Here is a 21,766-nt window from a genome sequence, read left to right as displayed (position 1 = left end):
TCCTCTGTGCCTCTGGACCTTTAGCACAAGCTTGTGCAAGGATCAGAAAAGTACTCTGGGCAGGGTTGGAAGGAGTTAAACTCACCCATTCTTCTGAAGTGCAATTTTCTCTAATTTTCTTTCTCTCCTGCCCTATAGTTGTATTATATGTTGGGACTCTTTCCAGTTACTATTAATTTTCGACACACAGCCACCATGAAAGTCCTGCTATAAAATAACTGGCAAAACTAGAAAAATTGGTTGGCTGCTTCTCAAAGGCCTGGTGTAACCACCGTGGAGGTGGGGAGGCACGCTCCTTTCGGAGAAGTCAGGAGTTGACTGCCATCACTTTCCGGGCTCGGGGCAGGCACAGGAGCCTGTCCTTTGGCACCCTGCTCTTCTTACAGAGCTTCCTTCATCGAGGCTTCCCCTCAATGCTTCAGGATCCAGCCCCTCAGACTCCTTTGGGGCGGGCAAGCCCAGCGAGGCCGGTTATGTTGTCCCAGAACAGGCGTTAATTTGCCTGCACTAACTTGGAAACCACGCTGTGTGATCCTGGGCAATTCACGGATGCGATACCCACCTCTTCGGGGCGCTGGGATTGAACACGGTGAGGTGTTCACGCACACCGCCAGCCCCAGTCAGTCCTGATCCCTTCCGGGCTCCGTTCCCGCGCAGCGAGCCGGCAGACCCCCGCGTCTCTCAGGGGTGGGAGGGGCGTGTGGGGCCAGTCCCCCATTCCCCCATCTGCCGGGAGGGGGAGGCGCCCGGCCGGCCGCACACCGCCCCCGGAGAAGGGGCCCGCGGCCACCCGGGACCCGCCCGCCCTCTAGCCGCTGGGCCCCGAATGGCAGAGCGGCGCTCGGACCATCTGCATCGCCTCACGTCGCCCCGCCCCGCGCCTCTCTCCCATTGGCTGTCGCCGGGCCCTCCCGGCCCGCGCCTCTCCCGGCTGCCACCCGGACCGCGCCGCCGCCGGGAGCGGGGTCGGAGGTGAACGGCCTCGAGTAACCCCGGACGTAGTCACCTCACGGGGCTCGCCGGCTGAGGTGGGAGCGGGGGCGGGGCGGGGCCGGCACCGTGAAGCCCCGCCCCTCCCCCGTGTGCCGTGCCGGGCCGGCCTGGTGTTGCGCGGCTGTCAGCCATCGCCGGGGCTGCCGGCGTCTCCTCCCGCCCAGCACCGCCTCCGCGCAGGGGCTCCGGTACCGCCGGACCTCGGACGCCGCCGCCGCCTTGAGGTGAGGGGAGGGCCGCCCCGGAGCCTGCGATCCGGGACCGGGAGAGGCTGGGCCCCGGGGAGGGGCGGCGGCTGCGAGGGGCCGCCTCCCATCTTCCGCTGCACGCGGCCCGGACTCCATCCCGTCTGGACCCGGTGCTTGGCAGCCCAGCCCTCCCCGCAGTTCTGGGGCCTCGAGTTCCCCTCTGGGGAGACCTGGGGGGCCTGGGGTCTCCGGGCGTGGGAACTCAGACCCCGGAACTGGGAGGTGTACAGCCCAGGGCCTCTAGGAAGGGGCTGGTGAGACTGCCTGGAGCGGGTCCCCTCATCCTCCCGCCCCAGCCCCGGCGTGGTCTGATCCCTTCCAGACCCCTGTCTCTAATGGGACCCTGCGCTCGGGAAAGGGAGAAGGACCCACGTGGGAAGGGGATGTTGAGGGTTGGGTTCAGTTGCGCTGGAACTCTGCCTCTTTTGCAGAGTGAGGTGTGGGGTGCAGAGACCCGGGCTTCTGTTGCTCTCGCTGTGTCTTTGTATCGTGGTGGGAGCCAGGGCCGGACGAGGTGTCCCTTGCCAGTTCCTGCTCCCAGGGTTTTATTATGTTTTCTGTGTGGGACGTAGTAAAGGTACATGCCTGCTCTTAACTCTATCCCTCACCTTTGCCATACTTACCAAGGGAAGCTATCGGAGATAGGACGTCGCAAGGTGGTGTGAGGCTAATGATTCCAGAGGAAAACGTGCCTGAAGGTCTTGCCCGGGTCAGCGCCAACATTATTTTTGGATTTGGACGCGGGAAGGTGGCCGCTAGCCGACACTTGGAATCAGCTCTAAATATCAGGGACTCCAAGTAGGCCTTGTGGGTTTTATAGAAACAAGTAAGAATAAGCTAAAAACTGCTCAGGTTGCCGAAATACTTTAACTTTAGGTGTTTTTGTTTGGGGGTTTAAGATTGAAATCAAAAGACCCCAGGAATTCCTGATTCCATTTCTCCTTAAGCAGTGTTTCAGTAATTTCCCAATGTGTGAAACAAACCTAATAGCCTAGTCTTGAGTCTCAGAAGTTGGTCCCCCTTGAATCTGTTTTCATTCTTTTTTTTCCTCCCAGTCCACAGTGCAGATTGAGAAGCATGCTTTGGTTACATGCTTTCTTCTTCCTGGGGGGTGGGGGGGGTAGGAATTCTCTGCTTTGTCTCTTGCTTCTTGGTGGGGATGCCTTGGATGTCTGTGAGGAGAAGGCTTTCTGTGCTGCCTATTTGATAGGCACTTTTTTTGTGTGTGTGTGGTACGTGGGCCTCTCACTGTTGTGGCCTCTCCCATTGCGGCGCACAGGCTCTGGACACGCAGGCTCGGCGGCCATGGCTTACATGCCCAGCCGCTGCGCGGCATGTGGGATCTTGCCGGACCGGGGCACGAACCCGTGTCCCCTGCATCGGCAGGCAGACTCTCAACCACTGCGCCACCAGGGAAGCTCAGGGAAGCCCCTTGATAGGCACTTTTAAAAAAGCACTGTGGTCTAATAGAGCAGGATGCCTGCTTACTACAAAATAGCAACTCTCTTCTCCTGCCTCGGTTTCCTCATTTCCAATAACAGGAGGACTCTTGTGACTCCAAAAAAATTACCAAACATTGGAAAATGGCATATGAAAGATGTCAAAGGCAAAGAATTTATGAAGTCCCTTGTGTTTACATGTTGTAGAAGTTTTGTTTTGAATTACCAGTGCAGAATAGAAATACATCTAGCATAAGATTTAATTATTTTTAAAGTTTGAAGAAATACTGAGAAATTGTGACATTTGGCTTAATGATCTTATAGTTCAGATGACTAGATTATGTCAAAGAACTGGCATTGCGAAAGCCAGCCTTAAAACTCTCTCATCAGATCCTTACCTTTTCAAAGTGCTGTGGACATGGTTCAGGTGTAGATCACTACGTAACATTCTATTTCCTTTTCAGTCAATGACTAGGAAACTTTTTTAAAAAAATTATTTATTTTTGGCTGCGTTGGGTCTTCCTTGCTGCGCGCAGGCTTTCTCTAGTTGCGGCGAGTCGGGGCTACGCTTCGTTGTGGTGTGTGGGCTTCTCATTGCAGTGGCTTCTCTTGTTGCAGGGCACGGGCTCTAGGCACGTGGGCTTCAGTAGTTGCGGCACATGGGCTCAGTAGTTGTGGCTCATGGGCTCTAGAGCACAGGCTTGGTAGTTGTGGCACACGGGCTTAGCTGCTCCGCGGTATGTGGGATCCTCCCGGACCAGGGCTCGAACCCGTGTCTCCTGCATTGGCAGGTGGATTCTTAACCACTGTGCCACCAGGGAAGCTCTAGGAAACTTTTTTACCTGTCACACAGACTGGTTTAACAGGTCTGGGGCTAGTGGTTTTTTTCTTAAAAAAAAAATTTTTTTTTGATAGCTAATATCCTAAAAGTCTTGGTTTAGAAAAGAAGTAAATTAAAATAAAAGTTGTTGGAATAATACATTGGAATTTAGTATTTCTAGTTGGAGGAGTCTTTTTACAATTCAGAAAAAGGTTTTTATATCATTTCTAACATGTTCTTAAAGATTAATAATAACAGCAGATACACATCAAGCGTCTTTCCAAGCCCTTAAAACAATAAGATTGTGAAGAAGTAAATGAACACCAAACACTCACTGGCCAAAAAAAATTTAACTATTGAGGTGAGTAACATTTTTATTTATTTTATTTATTTATTTATTTATTTTGCGGTACGCGGGCCTCTCACTGTTGTGGCCTCTCCCGTTGCGGAGCACAGGCTCCGGACGCACAGGCTCAGCGGCCATGGCTCACGGGCCTAGCCGCTCCGCGACATGTGGGATATTCCCGGACCGGGGCACGAACCCGTGTCCCCTGCATCGGCAGGCGGACTCTCAACCACTGCGCCACCAGGGAAGCCCGTGAGTAACATTTTTAAAGGAAGCCTTCATTGATCTTCCACTTTAACAGATTATTGCTTAACTCGTTTTTTGTTTGTTTCACTAATTTTAAAATTTAGTGAGTATTCACTACTTTACTTGGATCTAATGGACTGTGTGAGATGATGTTAAATAGAGGAAACTATGACAAGTAGTGTCATAAGGCCACTTCACTTACACAAAGAGTATGAATCTGATTGATAGGGCATGGGTTTTTATGAGTTCAACAAGTCAATCTTACTGTGTATGCTCTAATGATACCCAGTTCTCTTACCAGTTTGTTATTTACTCACGCTACCATAAAGCCATCTAGCCTCTAGTCTCAGGATGTTTAAGGAAGCAAGTGAAAAGAGACTTCAACAACAAGGGATGTTAATGCCTTACCCAAAGGTTGGTGGTCCCAATTGGTTCGGCCTTCCAATGATGTTATTTGGGATTTAGGCTTATTCCATCCTTTCAGCATGCTGCACTCACCCTCCTTTATATAAGGAACCACAGTAGTGTTTACCATCACATGACATCAGGAATTGAAATTGCGTGGCAGAGTGGTCATCCCAGACAGAATAAGCTTGTATAATGATTTTCATTTTTGGAAATGGTAACATGAAGTTTGAAAATTCTGAATGAATTCATGGAGTTAAGTTTGAAAAGCAGACTCAGTTTTAGAGAATTTTTTTCAAGAAGTATAAGGTTTCATTTATGAATATTTGGCTATCTCTTATGGTAGAAATAGAGAGTGCACTCATTAATGGAGTTCCTAAAAATTACCCTCAGTTTTTGTAGACTGCTCAAATCTGTCCTTAAGTCATATAAGTTGGCACACATGTTGGGGGGTTAGTAGGTTGATAGGAGCTTGATTAGTTTTTAAGTTTACTAGGTGTTATATCAGTAAATTGGCATCAAGATGACAGATAGCTGGGTTGTTTGTGTTTTGTGCTTCAGCATTTAGTAGTACCTGGGCCTGACAAGGCAAGCTGTTTAATTTCCCTTTGATTCCATTTTATAAAAATCCGAGTACTGAAGAGAACTTTTAGTTTTTGAATGTACCTTAGGATTTTTCTAGTCCAGCTTTACACTTAATATGAAAATATTTTATCTGATACTCCTGTTGAAAACTTCCAGCTATTCATTGAGGAGACGACAGAGTCAGTTACACAGTAACACATATTAATAAATGAGTGAATGACGTGCCATTTGTCTACTTAAATGCTCAGGCAGATATGAGATGAGTCAGAGTAGCATGAAACTAATGGGTAAAGCCTTTTATTAAACTTATTTAAAATCTTTAGTTATGCTAATACATAAGTAATATGTTCACATAGTTCAAAATTTTAAATGTACAAAAGCGTATACAGTGACAGGCTCTGTCCTAACTGTCTTGCAGCCACTCAGTTCCCCTTACCAGAGTCAAGCAGTGTTATTTATTTCTTGTTATAATTTCTTAATAGTAATTATCAGACATGTTAATTTAAATTTCAAGTTAATTATTTCTTAATAATTACCAAAGATTTTATTCATATTCAAACAGATGCTCATGTATTCTCTTCCCACTCTGCCAACTTTTTAATACAAATTATACTTACTTTACACACCATTCTTCATCTTTGGCTTCTTCACTTAACATTATAGGATGAACTGTTTACATTTTTATTTTCATCAGAGTGATATGTGTACATAGTTTAAAAGTCATATTGGGACTTCCCTGGTGGTGCAGTGGTTAACAGTCTGCCTGCCAATTCAGGGGACACGGGTTCGATCCCTGGTCCGGGGAGATCCCACATGCCGTGGAGCAACTAAACCCGTGTGCCACAACTGCTGAGCCTGTGCTCTAGAGCCCATGAGCCACAGCTACTGAGCCCGCGTGCCAGAGCTACTGAGCCCGCGTGCCAGAGCTACTGAAGCCCTCGCACCTAGAGCCCATGCTCTGCAACAAGAGAAGCCACCGCAATGAGAAGACCGCTCACCGCAATGAAGAATAGCCCGCGCTCGCCTCAACTAGAGAAAGCCTGCGGGCAGCAGCGAAGAACCAACACAGCCAAAAATAAATAAATAAATAAATTTATTAAAAAAATAAAAAAATAAAAGTCATATTGTTCCACAAAGTTTGTTACAATAAAACAGCAGTCCTTAGCCCCTTCCCACTTTCATTTATTTTAGCTGATATATTTCTTACACCCCTTTGTCTGTAAATAAAAAACTGGTCTTCCTACATCTTGATTTTTCATTTTTAGGTATTAATTGGATTCCTACTGTGGAAGATGAGGATTTGGTTCTCTTTCCTCTCCTTACCCTCACTGTTCACCTTTGCCTTTCCCATCTCCCACTATCAACTACGCAGTCAAGTTATGTTGTAACTTTTGTTCTATCAATATTCAGTCTTTACAGTTTTATGAATGTGTAACTGCTATACACAATTTGGTTGCATAAAATCCCATGATTTCTTTCCTGTACAACTCTTTCCTTGGAGTTAATAATGGTCTTGATTTTTTTTTTTTTTGCTTAGTTTTCTCTGTACCGATCTGTCATTTATTCAACCTTACTCTTCATCATTTTCTAAATTTCTGAGAATGTTGAGATGATCAGCTATTCTATTAATTTTTATCTTCTGTAAAATCTTAGAGTCTTCTGACTGGCTCCAACCTATAAATTGTCTGCCTTCTACTTCCAGTACATAGCTGTTGTCCTGGCTTACTCTTCACTGTCATTCTGGGGGTTCTCTTTATTTCTACTCTGCTATGGAGAAATTATTTCCCATGTTTTCCCCATTATTGGTTTATTCCCTCATTTTGGTGGAGAATATTCTCCAGTGGCATCCTGAGAAAGCGTGCATGGGAGGTAAATATTTTTCCACTTACCATTATAGATTCCCCAAATTTAACGTTCATATATCTAATATATAGGCATACAGTATCTAATATATATATATGTGTATATATATATGTGTATATATATATATATATATATTTTTTTTTTTTACATTTCTGCACTTGACCCAGTAATGTCCTTTATAACTGTGTATGGTTTTTTTGTTTGTTTTTGTTTTTGGCCACGCTGTGCAGCTTGCAGGATCTTAGTTCCCCGATCAGGGATTGAATTCAGCAGTGAAAGTGCTGAGTCCTAACCACTGGACTGAGGGAATTCCCTATAACTGTGTACGTTTTAATTAATGATCCAGTCAAGAGTCATTTATTACGCTTGGTTCTCAAGTGTATTTAGTCTCCTTAATGTAGAACAGTCACCCTACTCTTTTTTTGTCTTTCATAGCATTTATCTTTCATTGACATTTTTAAAGACTCCAAGTCAGTTGTCTTGTAAAAGTTCCTATAACCTGGGTTTGTTTGACAATTTCATCATTATTAGATTGAAGTTAACCATCTTTGTCAAAAATACTACATTCGTAGTATCGTATACTTCTAACTGCATCACACCAAGAAGCACCTAATGTCCATTTGTCCTGTTATTGGTGAAGTTTAATTTGAACACCTAGTTATGATGGTGTCCACCATATTTCTTCATTGTAAAAATCCCTGTTCCCTTTTGTAATTAACATGTAATCTGTGAGGTGACTTTCCAGTTTTTTTTGTTGTGGTAAAATATATATAACAAAATTTACCATCTTTTTTAAAAATTATTTATTTTTGGCTGAGTTGGGTCTTTGTTGCTGCGCGGGGGCTTTCTATAGTTGCAGTGAGCAGGGGCTACTCTTGCACGCGGTGCGTGGGCTTCTCATTGCAGTGGCTTCTCGTTGTGGAGCACGGGTGCTAGGTACGCGGCCTTCAGTAGTTGTGGCTTGTGGGCTCTAGAGTGCAAGCTCGGTAGTTGTGGTGCACAAGCTTAGTTGCTCCGCGGCATGTGGGATCTTCCTGGACCAGGGCTCGAACCCGTGTCCCCTGAATTGGCAGGCGGATTCTTAACCACTGCGCCACCAGGGAAGCCTGAGGTGGGGGGCTACTCTTCATTGCTGTGAGCGGGATTCTCATTATGGTGGATTCTCTTGTTGTGGAGCACGGGCTCTAGGTGCGTAGTTGTGGCATGTGGGCTCAGTAGTTGTGGTGCACAGGCTTTGTTGCTCTGCGGCACGTGGGATCTTCTCAGATCAGGGATTGAACCTGTGTCCCCTGCATTGGCAGGCGGATTCTTAACCACTGTGCCACCAGGGAAGTCCTAAAATTTACCATCTTATCCATTTAAGAATGTACAGTTTGGTATTAAGTACATTCATAATGCTGTGCAACTATCACTGCCATCTATCTCCAGAACTTTTTTCACCTTGTAAAACTGAACCTCTATACCCTTTAAACAATAACTCATTTTCCTCTCCCTCAGCCCCCATCAACCACCATTGTACTTTCGGTCTATGATTTTGACTACTGTAAGTACCTCATATAAGTGGAGTCATACAGTATTTGTCATTTTGTGACTGACTTATTTCATCCTCAAGATTTATTCACTTTGTAGCATATTGCTTTTTAAGGTTGAATAATATTGTATGTATATATCATATATTACTTATCCATTCATCCATCAGTGCACACTTGGAGTTTTTTCCAAGTTATAGCTACTCTGAATAATGCTGTTAAGAACATGGGTGTACAAATATCTCTTTCAGATCCTGCATTCAGTTCTTTTGGGTGTATACCCAGAAGTGGAATTGTTGGATCATACGACAATTCTATTTTGAATTTTTTGAGGAACCACCATTACTGTTTTCCACAGTAGCTGTACCAGTTTACATTCCCACCAACAGCACCTGAAGAGTTCTGATTTCTCCACATCCTTACCAACACTTGTTTTCTGTTTTTTTTTTTTGCGATACGCGGGCCTCTCACTGTTGTGGCCTCTCCTGTTGCGGAGCACAGGCTCCGGACGCTCAGGCTCAGCGGCCATGGCTCACGGGCCCAGCCGCTCCACGGCATGTGGGATCTTCCCAGACCTGGGCACGAACCCGTGTCCCCGTGCATCGGCAGGCGGACTCTCAACCACTGCGCCACCAGGGAAGCCCAGTTTTCTGTGTCTTTGATAGTAGTCATCCTAATTACTGTGGAGTGTCTTCTCATTTTAGTTCTGATTTGTATTTCCCTAATGGTAAGTAATTTGAGGATATTGATGTTGTGCTTATTGGCCATTCGTATGTTTCTTTGGAGAGAAGTCTCTTCAAGTCCTTCACCCATTTTTGAATTGATTTATGTTTTTTAAAAAATATTTATTTATTTATTTGTTTATTTATTTTTGGCTGTGTTGGGTCTTAGTTGCGGCACATGAGATCCTTTTTTTTTTTGGTCACGTCATGTGGGCTGTTCACTGTGGTGCACAAGCTTCTCTCTAGTTGTGGCGCACACGGGCTTAGTAGTTATGGAGCACGGGCTTAGTTTCCTTGGGCATGTGGGATCTTAGTTCCCTGACCAGGGATCAAGCACGTGTCCCTTGCATTGGAAGGTGGAGTCTTAACCACTGGACCACCAGGGAAGTCCCTGAACTGGGTTGTTTTTTGTTGTTGAGTTTTAGGAGTTCTCTATATATTCTGGATATTAATCCCTTATCAGATATATGATTTGCAAATATATTCTCCCATTCTTTGGATTGTCTTTTTACCCTGTTAATAGAGCCTTTTTTTTTTTTTTTTTAGCGGTATGCGGGCCTCTCACTGTTGTGGCCTCTCCCTTTGTGGAGCACAGGCTCCGGACACGCAGGCTCAGAGGCCATGGCTCACGGGCCCAACCGCTCCGCGGCATGTGGGATCTTCCCAGACCGGGGCACGAACCCATGTCCCCTGCATCGGCAGGCGGACTCTCAACCACTGCGCCACCAGGGAAGCCCTGATAGAATCTTTTAATGTGCAAACTTTTTTTAATTTTTACGAAGTCCAATTTGTCTATTTTTTTTCCTTTGTTACCTGTGCTTTTGATGGCATAGCCAAGAAATTTTTGCCAAATCCAATGTTGTGAAGCTTTTGTTCTATGTTTTCTTCTAAGCGTTTTATTGTTTTAGGTCTTACGTTAGGTCTTTGATCCATTTGAGTTAAATTTTTGTATATGGTCTTAGGTAAGTATCCAACTTCATTTGTTTGCATGTGGAGATCCAGTTTTCCCAGCACCATTTGTTGAAAAAAAGGTGTCCTTTCCCCATTAAATGGTCTTGACACCCTTGTCAAATATCATTTGACCAAAAATGCAAGGGTTTATTTCTGGGATCTCTACTGTATCCCACTGGTCTTTACGTCTGTCTTTATGCCAATACCGTATGGTTTTGATTATGGTAGCTCTGTAGCAGGTCTTGAAATCAGAAGCGTGAGTCCTCCATTTTGTTCTTTTTCAAGATGTTTTTTGGCTATTCAGGATCCCTTGAGATTCCATATGAATTTTAGGATAGGTTTTTCCTATTTTTGCAAAAAATGTCCTTGAGATTTTGATAGGGATTGCACTGAATTTGTAGGTATTAAACCTTTTATTTTTCTTTTGTATTTTTGTGGGGTTTTTTTTTTTGGTGTTTAGTTGTGTTTTTATAGTGAGATGTTTAAATTTCTTTCTCATTTCCTTTTGTATATTTTCTGTAGCTATTAGTGGTTACCATGGGTATTATGTTTAACAAATGCTAAAGTTATAACACCATAATTTGAATTTATACTAGCTTAACTTCAATAACATACCAAAACTCTGCTCCTTTACAGGTCTGTCCTTACCTCTTTTGGTTGCTGATGTCACAAAATTACACCTTAATACATTGTGTGCCCCAAAGCATACACTAATAATTATTTTAAATGCATTAGTCTCTTAAATTATGTGAAAACAAGATTTGGAGTTACAAACCAACGTAACAATAATACTAGTTTTTAGATTAACGATTGTTGCTTTTCTTTAAATGTATTAGTCTCTTCGATCTTGTAGAAAACAAAACATAAGTTATAAATCATTATTACAATAATGCTAGTTTTTGTAATTACCCATATATTTACCATTATTGAAATCTTTACTTCTCTATGTGGGTTCGAGTTACTGTCTGTGTCCTTTCATTTCACCTTGAAAGGACTCCCTTAAGCATTACTTGCAGGGGAAGTCTGGTGGTAATGTACTCTCTCAGCTTTTGTTTATCTGGGAATGTGTTAATTTCTCCCTCTCTTTTGAAGGACAGCTTTGCTGGATATAGGATTCTTGGTTGATAGCTTTTTATTTTAGCTCTTTGACTATATTGGCCCACAGCCTTCTGGCCTCCAAAGTTTCTGATGAGAAATCTGCGTATAATCTTACTGAGGTTTTCTTGTATGTGATGAGTCATTTTTCTCTTGCTGCTTTCAAGATTCTCTCCTTGTCTTTTGACATTTAAAAGTTTGATTATAAAGTATGTCTATGTTGCTCACTTTGAGTTTGTCTCCCTTGGTGTTTGTTGAGCTTCTTTTATGTTTATATTCATGTATTTCATCAAATTTGGGAAGTTTTCAGCCATTATTTCTTCAAATATTTTCTGTTATTTTCTCACTTCTCCTTCTGAGAGCTCACAATACATATTTTGGTTTCTTGATGGTGTCCCACAGCTCCCTTAGTCTCTGTTCACTTTTCTTCAATCTGTTTTCTTTCTGTTCTCAGACTTGATAATTTACATGTTCTGTCTTAAAGTTTGCAGATTCTTTCTTCTGCTTGCTCAAGTTTGCCTTTAAGTCCCCTAGTGAATTTTTCATTTCAGTTATTGTACTTTTCAGCTGCAGAATTTCTTTTTGGTTTCTTTTTAGGTTTTCTAGTTCTTTATTCATATTTCCATTTTATTTAGACATTGTTTTCTTGACTTTCTCCCCATCTTCCTTTAGTTCTCTGAGTAACTTTTAAACAGTTGTTTTAACATTTTTGTCTAGAATATCTGCTTTCTGGTATTTTTTAGGAACAGTTTCTGTTGGTTTAAGTTTTTTGTTTTTTGTTTTTGAAATGGCCATATTTTCCTCTTGCTTTGTATGCCTTGTGATCTTTTGTTGAAAACTGGACATTTGATTCTAATAATGTGGTAACTCTGGAAATCAGATTCTCTTTCTTCCCAGAATTTGATGCTTTCTTATCATGATTTTTGTTTTTTTGACTGTTGTAGGCTGTCTCTGTGTTGAAGGTCAACCTGAGGTATAAACTTTAGGTCTCTTCAAGTCTTTTCCTGAGTCTTCCTCTGGGCATGTTAAGTCACTTTCTAATTTTTCCCTGTATATGCAGTAGTTTTTGAATGTACTAGTGTTTAGTGTCTGGCTCCCAAACGGGGGAAAAAGGAAAATGAAGGGGACATAAAAAGGCACTGGTTCTTTAAGTCCCCTAGAAGTCACTTCAGCTAGAGGAGGAGGGACTTGCAACAGTGAGAGGAGGTGTAACAATTGTGGCTGTCTACCTCTTTGTCTCCACCTATGTGATCAGAAACAGCAATCAGTGATCAGAGCACAGATCCCCAGTGTTTGGAAGACAGGATTATTTTCTCCCACTTGGCTCCCGCAACCTGCATGTGTGTTGCTCCAGAAACATGTACACAGTTGGGTGATAACTGCCATGTAACTGAGGGTGGTGGATGGATAGCTGCTGCTATACTAAGAAATGCAATTGACCATAATTAACCACAATTAACCTCCAAAATCTGCCCCTGGAAGTTGCAAGCTTTCAGTAGATTCCAGTATTCCAAAATAGTTACATCAGACAGATTCTGCCGGTGCAAGTGTTGTCTAGGTAGGGAGACAGAGTCCTAGTACTTCCTACTATACCATCTTCCCAGAGTCTTCTTCTGTAAGGTGATTTTTTTAAGACCACAGGAATATCCTGTTTTTGAATAATCTCTTACCCAGTGGTTTTAACATACATTTATGATTCTTGGCTGTATCAATTATGGCACTGCCGTTTGTAAAATGAAATATGTTTCTAATTGCTTCATTCTAGGAGGTAATTATTTTGAGATTTTTTCTGTCTAAAACTATCTTTATCCTCACAGTTGTTGAAACATTGATTGGATCTAGAATTTTAGGTTTGAAATAATTTTCCTTCAGAATTTTGAAGGCATTGTTTCACTACCTTTAGGCTTCCACTGTTTTTGTTGGTAAGTCTGAAGGGCATTCTGATTCTTGCTCCTTTGTACGTGGCCTTTCTTTCCTCTCTGGAGGCTTATAGGATCTTCTCTTTGTCTTCACTTTTTTAAATTTCAGTGATGTCCCTTGGTGTCTGTTTTTGTTTGTTGTAGTATGCCTTTGATGGACCTTCTTAATCTGGCAATTATGCATTTCAGTTTTAGGAACTTTATTGAATTATTACATCAGTTAAAGGCTTTCCACTATTTTGTTCTGTTCCTGCTTTTGGGAACGCCTCTTCTTCATATGTTGGACCTTCTGAATAAGTTCTCTAATACTCTCATCTTTTCTCTCTTATTATTCATCCTTTTCTCTTTTTTTTTTCCCCCTGTTTTTCTTGATGAGTCTGGCTAAAGGTTTATCAATTTTGTTTATCTTCTCAAAGAACCAGCTTTTAGTTTTATTGATCTTTGCTATTGTTTTCTTTGTTTCTATTTCATTTATTTCTACTCTGATCTTTATTATTTCTTTCCTTCTACTAACTTTGGGTTTTGTTTGTTCTTTCTCTAGTTCTTTAGGTGTAAGTTTAGATCATTTATTTGAGATTTTTCTTGTTTCTTGAGGTAGGATTGTATTGCTATAAACTTCCCTCTTAGAACTGCTTTTGCTGCATCCCATAGGTTTTGGAGTGTCGTGTTTTCATTGTAATTTGTCTCTAGGTATTTTTTGATTTCCTCTTTGATTTCTTCAGTGATCTCTTGGTTATTAAGTAATGTATTGTTTAGCCTCCATGTGTTTGTGGTTTTTACGTTTTTTTCCCTGTAACTGATTTCCAATCTCATAGCATTGTGATCGGAAAAAATGCTTGATATAGTTTCAGTTTTCTTAAATTTACCGAGGCTTGATTTGTGACCCAAGATGAGATCTATCTGGAGAACGTTCCATGTGCACTTGAGAAGAAAGTGTAATTTGCTGTTTTTGGATGGAATGTCCTATAAATATCAATTAAATCTATCTGGTCTATTGTGTCATTTAAAGCTTGTGTTTCCTTATTAATTTTCTGTCTGGATGATCTGTCCTTCGGTGTAAGTGAGATGTTAAAGTCCCCCACTATTTTTGTGTTACTGTCGATTTCCTCTTTTATAGTTGTTACCATTTGTCTTATGTATTGAGGTGCTCCTATGTTGGGTGCATATATATTTATAATTGTTATATCTTCTTCTTGGATTGATCCCTTGATCATCCCTTGATCCTTGTGGATCCCTTGTCCACAAGGAAGGACACATTATATAGTGTCCTTCCTTGTGTCTTGTAGCATTCTTTATTTTAAAATCTGTTTTAGCTGATATGAGTATTGCTACTCCAGCTTTCTTTTGATTTCCATTTTCATGGAATATCTTTTTCCATCCCCGGACTTTCAGCCTGTATGTGTCTCTAGGTCTGAAGTGGGTCTCTTGTAGACAGCATATATGTGGGTCTTGTTTCTGTATACATTCAGCAAGCCTGTGTCTTTTGGTTGGAGCATTTAATCCATTCACATTTAAGGTAATTATTGATACATATGTTCCTATGACCATTTTCTTGTTTTGGGTTTGTTTTTGTAGGTCCTTTTCTTCTCTTGCGTTTCCCACTTAGAGAAGTTCCTTTAGCATTTGTTGTAGAGCTGGTTTGGTGGTGCTGAATTCTCTTAGCTTTTGCTTGTCTATAAAGGTTTTGATTTCTCCATCAAATCTGAATGAGATCCTTGCTGGGTAGAATAATCTTGGTTGTACAGATTTTTTTTTTTTTTTTTTTGCAGTACGCGGCCTCTCACTGTTGTGGCCTCTCCTGTTGCGGAGCACAGGCTCTGGACGCGCAGGCTCAGTGGCCATGGCTCACGGGCCCAGCCGCTCTGCGGCATGTGGGATCTTCCCAGACTGGGGCACGAACCCGTGTCCCCTGCATTGGCAGGCGGACTCTCAACCACTGCGCCACCAGGGAAACCCGGTTGTACAGAGTTTTTTGCTTGTTTTTCTGGGGTTTTATCTTGTTCCTTCATCTGGTACTTCCTTCATCTTGTTCTTCCCTTTCATCACTTTAAATATATCTTGCCACTGCCTTCTGGCTTGTAGAGTTTCTGCTGAGAAATCAGCTGTTAACCGTATGGGAGTTCCCTTGTATGTTATTTGTCCTTTTTCCCGTGTTGCTTTTAATAATTTTTCTTTGTCTTTAATTTTTGTCAGTTTGATTACTATGTGTCTTGGCATGTTTCTCCTTCGGTTTATCCTGCCTGGGACTCTCTGCGCTTCCTGGACTTGGGTGACTGTTTCCTTTCCCATGTTAAGGAAGTTTTCGACTATAATCTCTTCAAATATTTTCTCGGGTCCTTTCTCTCTCTCTTCTCCTTCTGGGACCCCTATAATGTGAATGTTGTTGCATTTAATGTTGTCCCAGAGGTCTCTTAGGCTGTCTTCATTTCTTTTCATTTTTTTTTTTCTTTTTTCTGTTCTGTGGCAGTGAATTCCACCATTCTGTCTTCCAGGTCACTTATCCATTCTTCTGCCTCAGTTATGCTGCTATTGATTCCTTCTAGTGTATTTTTCACTTCAATTATTGTATTGTTTATCTCTTTGTTTGTTTTTTAATTCTTCTAGGTGTTTGTTCTTTAAATCTTCTAGGTCTTTGTTAAACATTTCTTGCGCCTTCTTGGTCTTTGCCTCCATTCTTTTTCCGAGGTCCTGTATCATCTTCACTACCATTATTCTGAATTCTTTTTCTGGAAGGTTGCCTATCTCCACTTCATTTAGTTGTTTTTCTGGGGTTTTATCTTGTTCCTTCATCTGGTACATAGTCCTCTGCCTTTTCATTTTGTCTGTCTTTCCGTGAATGTGGTTTTTGTTCCACAGGCTACAGGATTGTAGTTCTTGCTTCTGCTGGTGGATGAGGCTGTGTCCATCCTTTTGTCTTTTTATTCTGATTTATGAAAGATTTTTCTTAACTTTATCTTCTAACTCTGTTTTGAGTATTTTCATTGCTGTGATTGTATTTTTAACTTTTGAGAACTCTTTCTTTTCTTTAAATGTTTCTTTTAAAAATATCCCATTGTGTTTCATGTAAGTAATATCTTCTCTTAGTTCTCTCAGGATAATGATAGTCTTTTAAAATTAAAATTTTTAAATTTTTTTGAATTTTGAAGTGACTTTAGACTTACAGGAAAGCTGTAAAGAGAGTACATAAGTTTCCTGCACACCCTTCACCAGCCTTCCCTTAATGTTAATATCTTATATAGTTGCAGTACTTTTGTCAATACCAAGAAGTTAACATTGGTTCAGTACTATTAATTAAACTATAGACTTTACTCAGGTTTCCCCAGTTTTTTTTAAAACTTACGTGTTTTTTTAATTGTTGTTGTTCCAGGATCTAATCCAAGAAACGGCATTGCATTTAGTGGTGATGTCTCCTTAGTCTCCCCTGATCTGTGATAGTTTCTTAGTCTTTTTTTTTTAATGACCTTGACAGTTTTGAAGAGGACTGTTCAAGTATTTTGTAGAATGTCCTTTAATTCAAATTTGTCTGATGTTTTCTCATGATTATACTAGGGTTATGTGTTTGGGGGGAAAATACCACAGAAGTCAGGTTGCCCTCCTCCCCTCCCCTCCCCTCCCCCTAATTTTAATTTTTTTTTTTTTTTTGCATAATCTCTTCAAGTTGCATTTTTTTTTTTTTTTTTTGTGGTACCCGGGCCTCTCACTGTTGTGGCCTCTCCCGCTGCGGAGCACAGGCTCCGGACGCGCAGGCTCAGCGGCCATGGCTCACGGGCCCAGCCGCTCCGCGGCATGTGGGATCTTCCCGGACCGGGGCACGAACCCATGTCCCCTGCATCGGCAGGCGGACTCTCAACCACTGCGCCACCAGGGAAGCCCAAGTTGCGTTTTTTTCTACAGGTAGTCATTACTTTTTAAAAATTCTTTCATGTTGGAGGTTTTTCTTAGACATCTAGTAATCCTTAATTGACTGCTACAATTTAGAGAGGATTGAAAAGCTGATTCAAGATTATGAAAATATAAATGAGGCTTGTTGACTGTTAATTTCACTGTGGGTGATCTGATTGGGCATCTTAATTTGGGATCTCTAATGTTCTACTTGAGGCTTTTTTTCGTTGGTCTGGTTAGATTCTGCAAAGAAGGATCCTTCAGTTTTCCTCCTGGAGGGTGAAAATTAGGGAAAGAAGGCTGGGAGGTCTTACTCAACATGTTTACTTAATCTCTCCATTTTCAATATGGTGCCTTCCCCTTTACTGTTGCTGGCATCCCTCAGCCTAGAAACCCTCCATTTAACCCTCTCTAGAGTATAAATCTTCAGTCTCTTACCAAGATGGTAGAGCAGCAGGCACCTGGCTTTACAGCTGGGAAGAAAATCTAAGGATCTGAAGCTTCTGAAATGGAATTTCAGCCAGTCCTCTTCATAGTTCCATCTTTCACTTCCACTTCCTGGACATTTTGGAGATTCCATGATGTAAATTTTATTTATTCTAAGTTTACCACAGATGGCTCATGATTTAGTTTTCTTCGGTTTGTGTAGTCATTTATCACTCTTCCATCTGCCTTCTAAGAAAATTATCTTGCTATTGTCTCCCCTGACTTTTTTGGGGGGAGGTGGGAAGGAGTGTCTTTTTATGGCTTATGGCTTTTAAAAAATTCCTTGATTGTTGTTTTAGTGGGATTTCAGGCAGGAGCAAAAGTGGATATGTGTTCAACCTACCATCCTTATCCAAAAGTTTGGCAAGACTTCATTAAAGATTTCTTGAAAGGTGAGAAGTTTGTACCAGCTTCCTCCTTGATAAATATTCTATATCCCTGGACTGAGAAATGAGGAATAGGACAGATAAGTATACCATGTTATTTTCTCTGACTATTATACCCTAAAGAAATACGTTGCTGTTTTTTTTTTTCTTTTTGCCACCCCGTGTAGTTCCCTGAGCAGGGCTTGAAGAATGAATCCAGGCCCTGGCAGCGGAAGCGTGGAGTTCTAACCACTGGACCACTGGGGAAGTCCCTCTACCATCTAGGTCTTTTTAAAAAAATATTTATTTATTTATTTATTTTGGCTGTGCTGGGCCTTAGTTGTGGCAGGCAGGATCTTCATTGAGGCATGTGGGATATTTAGTTGCAGCATGCGGGATCATTTAGTTGCAGCATGTGGACTTCTTAGCTGTGGCATGCAGGCTTCTTAGTTGTGGCATGCATGCAGGGTCTAGTTCCCTGACCAGGGATAGAACCCAGGCCCCCTGCATTGGGAGTGCAGAATCTTACCCACTGCACCACTAGCGAAGTCCCCATCTAGGTCTTTATTCAGTGATTTCTTCTACATGGAATGCTCCTTCCTCTCCCTCCTTGCTTTTCTCCCTAGTTCTTCATTGCTAATGCCTTCCCACTCCAAGCAGTCTTCTTTGATCTTTTTCTTCACCATTACCACCTCCAGGTTTGGATAATGTACCCTTCTTTTATGTTTCTACACCTAGAAATTATTATAGTACTGTAATTGTTTATTTAAGTGTCCACAGCCACTTAGCCAGGGACCAAATCTTATTTATCTTTGAATATACATTATTTATCTCACAAGTTGGAACACAAGTCCTTGTCATTTTAAAATTCAAAACTTGCAGGAAAGTAAAATATGGCTTAAGAAAAAGTGTATAATTCTCTTATGGATACTGAATTAATACCAAAATCCATTTAAGAGTTCATCAATAAAATGACAAAAATGAAGAGGAAAAGTCAGTGATTCTTTCTGAATAAATTTCAATGAAGTTACTATGGCTTAAAGAGCAAGGATATGTTGTGTTAGGTTGGATACTTTTATCAGTGGCTATGAAGACTAATTGCTGCCTCTTTAATTAGAATTGCTTGGAAAATACCATGTCATTTGAATTCAAGGAGAACATGTTTACTAAGTTTGGTAAAATCTGTTCTATTTTATTTAGAGAAATATCTAAATAAATAAGTGCATTATCTATAATTAGCTTTAACTCATTTTTCAGGAACATGGAAAGCCTTCTGCAGATATTTTCAAGAGTCCCCAAATAAAAGTTCAAGAACATATATAGTTGATCTTTAAATAACAGGGGTTTGAACTGCATGGGTCCACTTAAACGTGGATATTTTTTTCAGTAGTAAATACTGCAATTACTGTAGAACCAAAGGTTGGTCACATCTGTGGATGCTGAATCTTGGATTTGAAGGAACTGCATATACGGAGGGCCCACTCTAAGTTATACACGGCTTTTTGACTGTGTGGAAGGTCAGCACCCCTAACCACTGCTGTTGTTCAAGGGTCAATTATATGTATTTTTAAATAAAAGAAAATTTGACATTGGCAACATTTGCTATAATGAAGGAAATGTTTATTTGACTAAGCAGAATATCCTACAACTGGATCTGTGGAAAGGCCTTCTTTTGGAGGGGATAAAACAGCAGCTATATGAGCCTTCCCCAGGGGTCAATTCCATTATTTGTCCACTTAGAGGAAAAGTCTTAGCCTAATTCATGGCAAGGCTTTAGGGATACCAAACTTGTATGCAAGCAAAATGTTTGTGAGGGTACATTTTTGTCAGGACAGGGTCCATAGCTTTTATTAGATTTCTAGTAGTGTCTTGACTTAAGAAAATTTAAGAGCCATTGGTTTAGGTACTTAACTCACTGTGCTTGTTTGAGGGCATAAAGTGGGGGGGGGCAGAAGAGTGAGGATTAATTGTGGGTTTAAGACTTAACTTTTTGGGACTTCCCTGGCAGTCCAGTGGTTAAGACTCCGAGCTTCCAATGCAGGGGGACATGGGTTCCATCTCTGGTTGGGGAACTAAGATCCTGCATGCTGCATGGAACAACCAAAAAAAACCCAAATACACACACACACACACACACACACAACACACACACAAAAGACAACTTTTTGGTATGTGTATAACTGATTCACTTTGCTGTACACCTGAAACTAGCACAACATTGTAAATCAACTATACTCCAATAAAAATTTTTAAAAATTACTTAACTTTTTGGACACAATAAGATGACATTAATGTCATGACATATATATATAACTGATACAAAATTTTACAAAGCAGTATTTATCCTTATGAAGTATGGTGAACTCAACATTTTCTATTCTATTGAATATTTAATTTGTAAAATGTTGGTTGTAACCCATTAACTTAATTTCTTAGTATTCTGATTATTGGTAACCTGTAGTTTGAAAAACACTGGTTTAGTGCTTGTAAAACCCTTTCCTGTACTCTCAGACCTCACAGCAGTCCCATGAGGTACATATGACCTCTTTTTATTTTTACAGATGAGGTGACTCAGAGATGGTAAGTGACTTGTTCAAATTTGCACTGCCAGTAACGTGTCAGAGTCAGAGTGTGATCTTGGTCCTAGGTTTTGACTCCAGCTCCCCTGACCCCTTTTGTTACATCCCATCCAAACTACATACTTTTCCCTTCCTCTTCTCACTCCCTTCTCTACCACAATTGTAGGGAATAGTATTAGCTCAGACTACACAATTGGGTACATCCTAATTTGCCAGTTGGCATACCTGCACTGTCCCCAGTCTTGTTGCTTGTCATTTGGGGTCCTCTCTTAGAAGTTCTGGATTTCCCTATCAGTGTAAAGAAGTTCTTTCCTTCTTTTTTCTTCTCCACCCTAGACCAGTGGTTTTCAAGCATGGATGTAAAGAGGTTCAATCAGTTGTGGAACTTAATATTCAAATATCTGGGTCTCCAGCAGGGATTCTGTTTTTTTTTTTTTTTTTTGGCTGCATTGGTTCTTCGTTGCTGTGTGTGGGCTTTCTCTAGTTGCGGTGAGCGGGAACTACTCTTCAACGCGGTGTGCGGGCTTCTCATTGGGGTGGCTTCTCTTGTTGTGGAGCACAGGCTCCAGGCGTGTGGGCTCAGTAGTTGTGACTCGTGAGCTCTAGAGCGCAAGACTCAGTAGTTGTGGTGCACGGGCTTAGTTGCTCCGCGGCATGTGGGAGCTTCCCGGACCAGGGCTCAAACTCGTGTTCCCTGCATTGGCAGGCAGATTCTTAACCACTGCGCCACCAGGGAAGCCACCAAACAGGGATTCTGATTCAGAAGATCTGGAATGGAGTTTAGACATTTTTTTTAAATAATTTTTTAAATTGAAGTATAGTTGGTGTACAGTATTGTATGTTACAGGTGTACAACATAGTGATTTACAATTTTTAAAGGTTATACTCCATTTATAGTTACTATAAAATATTGGCTAGGGACTTCCTTGGTGGCGCAGTGGTTAAGAATCCGCCTGCCAATGTAGGAAACACGGGTTTGAGCCCTGGTCCGGGAAGATCCCACATGCCGCGGAGCAACTAAGCCCGTGGGCCACAACTACTGAGCCTGCGTTCTAGAGCCCGTGAGCCACAACTACTGCAGCCCGCATGCCTAGAGCCTGTGCTCCGCAACAAAGAGAAGCCACTGCAATGAGAAGCCTGCACACCGCAACAAAGAGTAGACCCCGCTCGCCACAACTAGAGAAAGCACGCGCACAGCAACAAAGACCCAACGCAGCCAAAAAATAAAGTAAAAAGTATATATATTGGCTATATTTCCTGTGTTGTACAATATATCCTTGTAGCTTATTTTAT

At 41.6% G+C, this 21,766-nt stretch overlaps 1 protein-coding gene across 4 annotated transcripts in view; it reads left to right on the top strand.

Moving 5' to 3' along the window:
• The window catches only part of ACACA (acetyl-CoA carboxylase alpha), a 272,316-nt gene that overhangs the window by 37,986 nt on the left and 212,564 nt on the right, over positions 1–21,766 (top strand). Inside the window, exon 1 of one of the 4 annotated variants that reach the window (XM_067717547.1) lies at positions 972–1,217. The exons of 2 other annotated variants lie outside the window; for them this stretch is intronic. The gene's annotated coding sequence lies outside the window, so the exon portion shown is untranslated. Of the gene's footprint in view, positions 1–971; positions 1,218–21,766 lie in introns of those variants that run through there. One more of the 4 variants, XM_067717551.1, reaches the window with a different exon arrangement.

The sequence above is a fragment of the Pseudorca crassidens genome, chromosome 19 (assembly GCF_039906515.1).
Source record: "Pseudorca crassidens isolate mPseCra1 chromosome 19, mPseCra1.hap1, whole genome shotgun sequence".
NCBI lineage: Eukaryota > Metazoa > Chordata > Mammalia > Artiodactyla > Delphinidae > Pseudorca > Pseudorca crassidens.
This window is presented reverse-complemented; position numbering and strand designations above follow the sequence as displayed.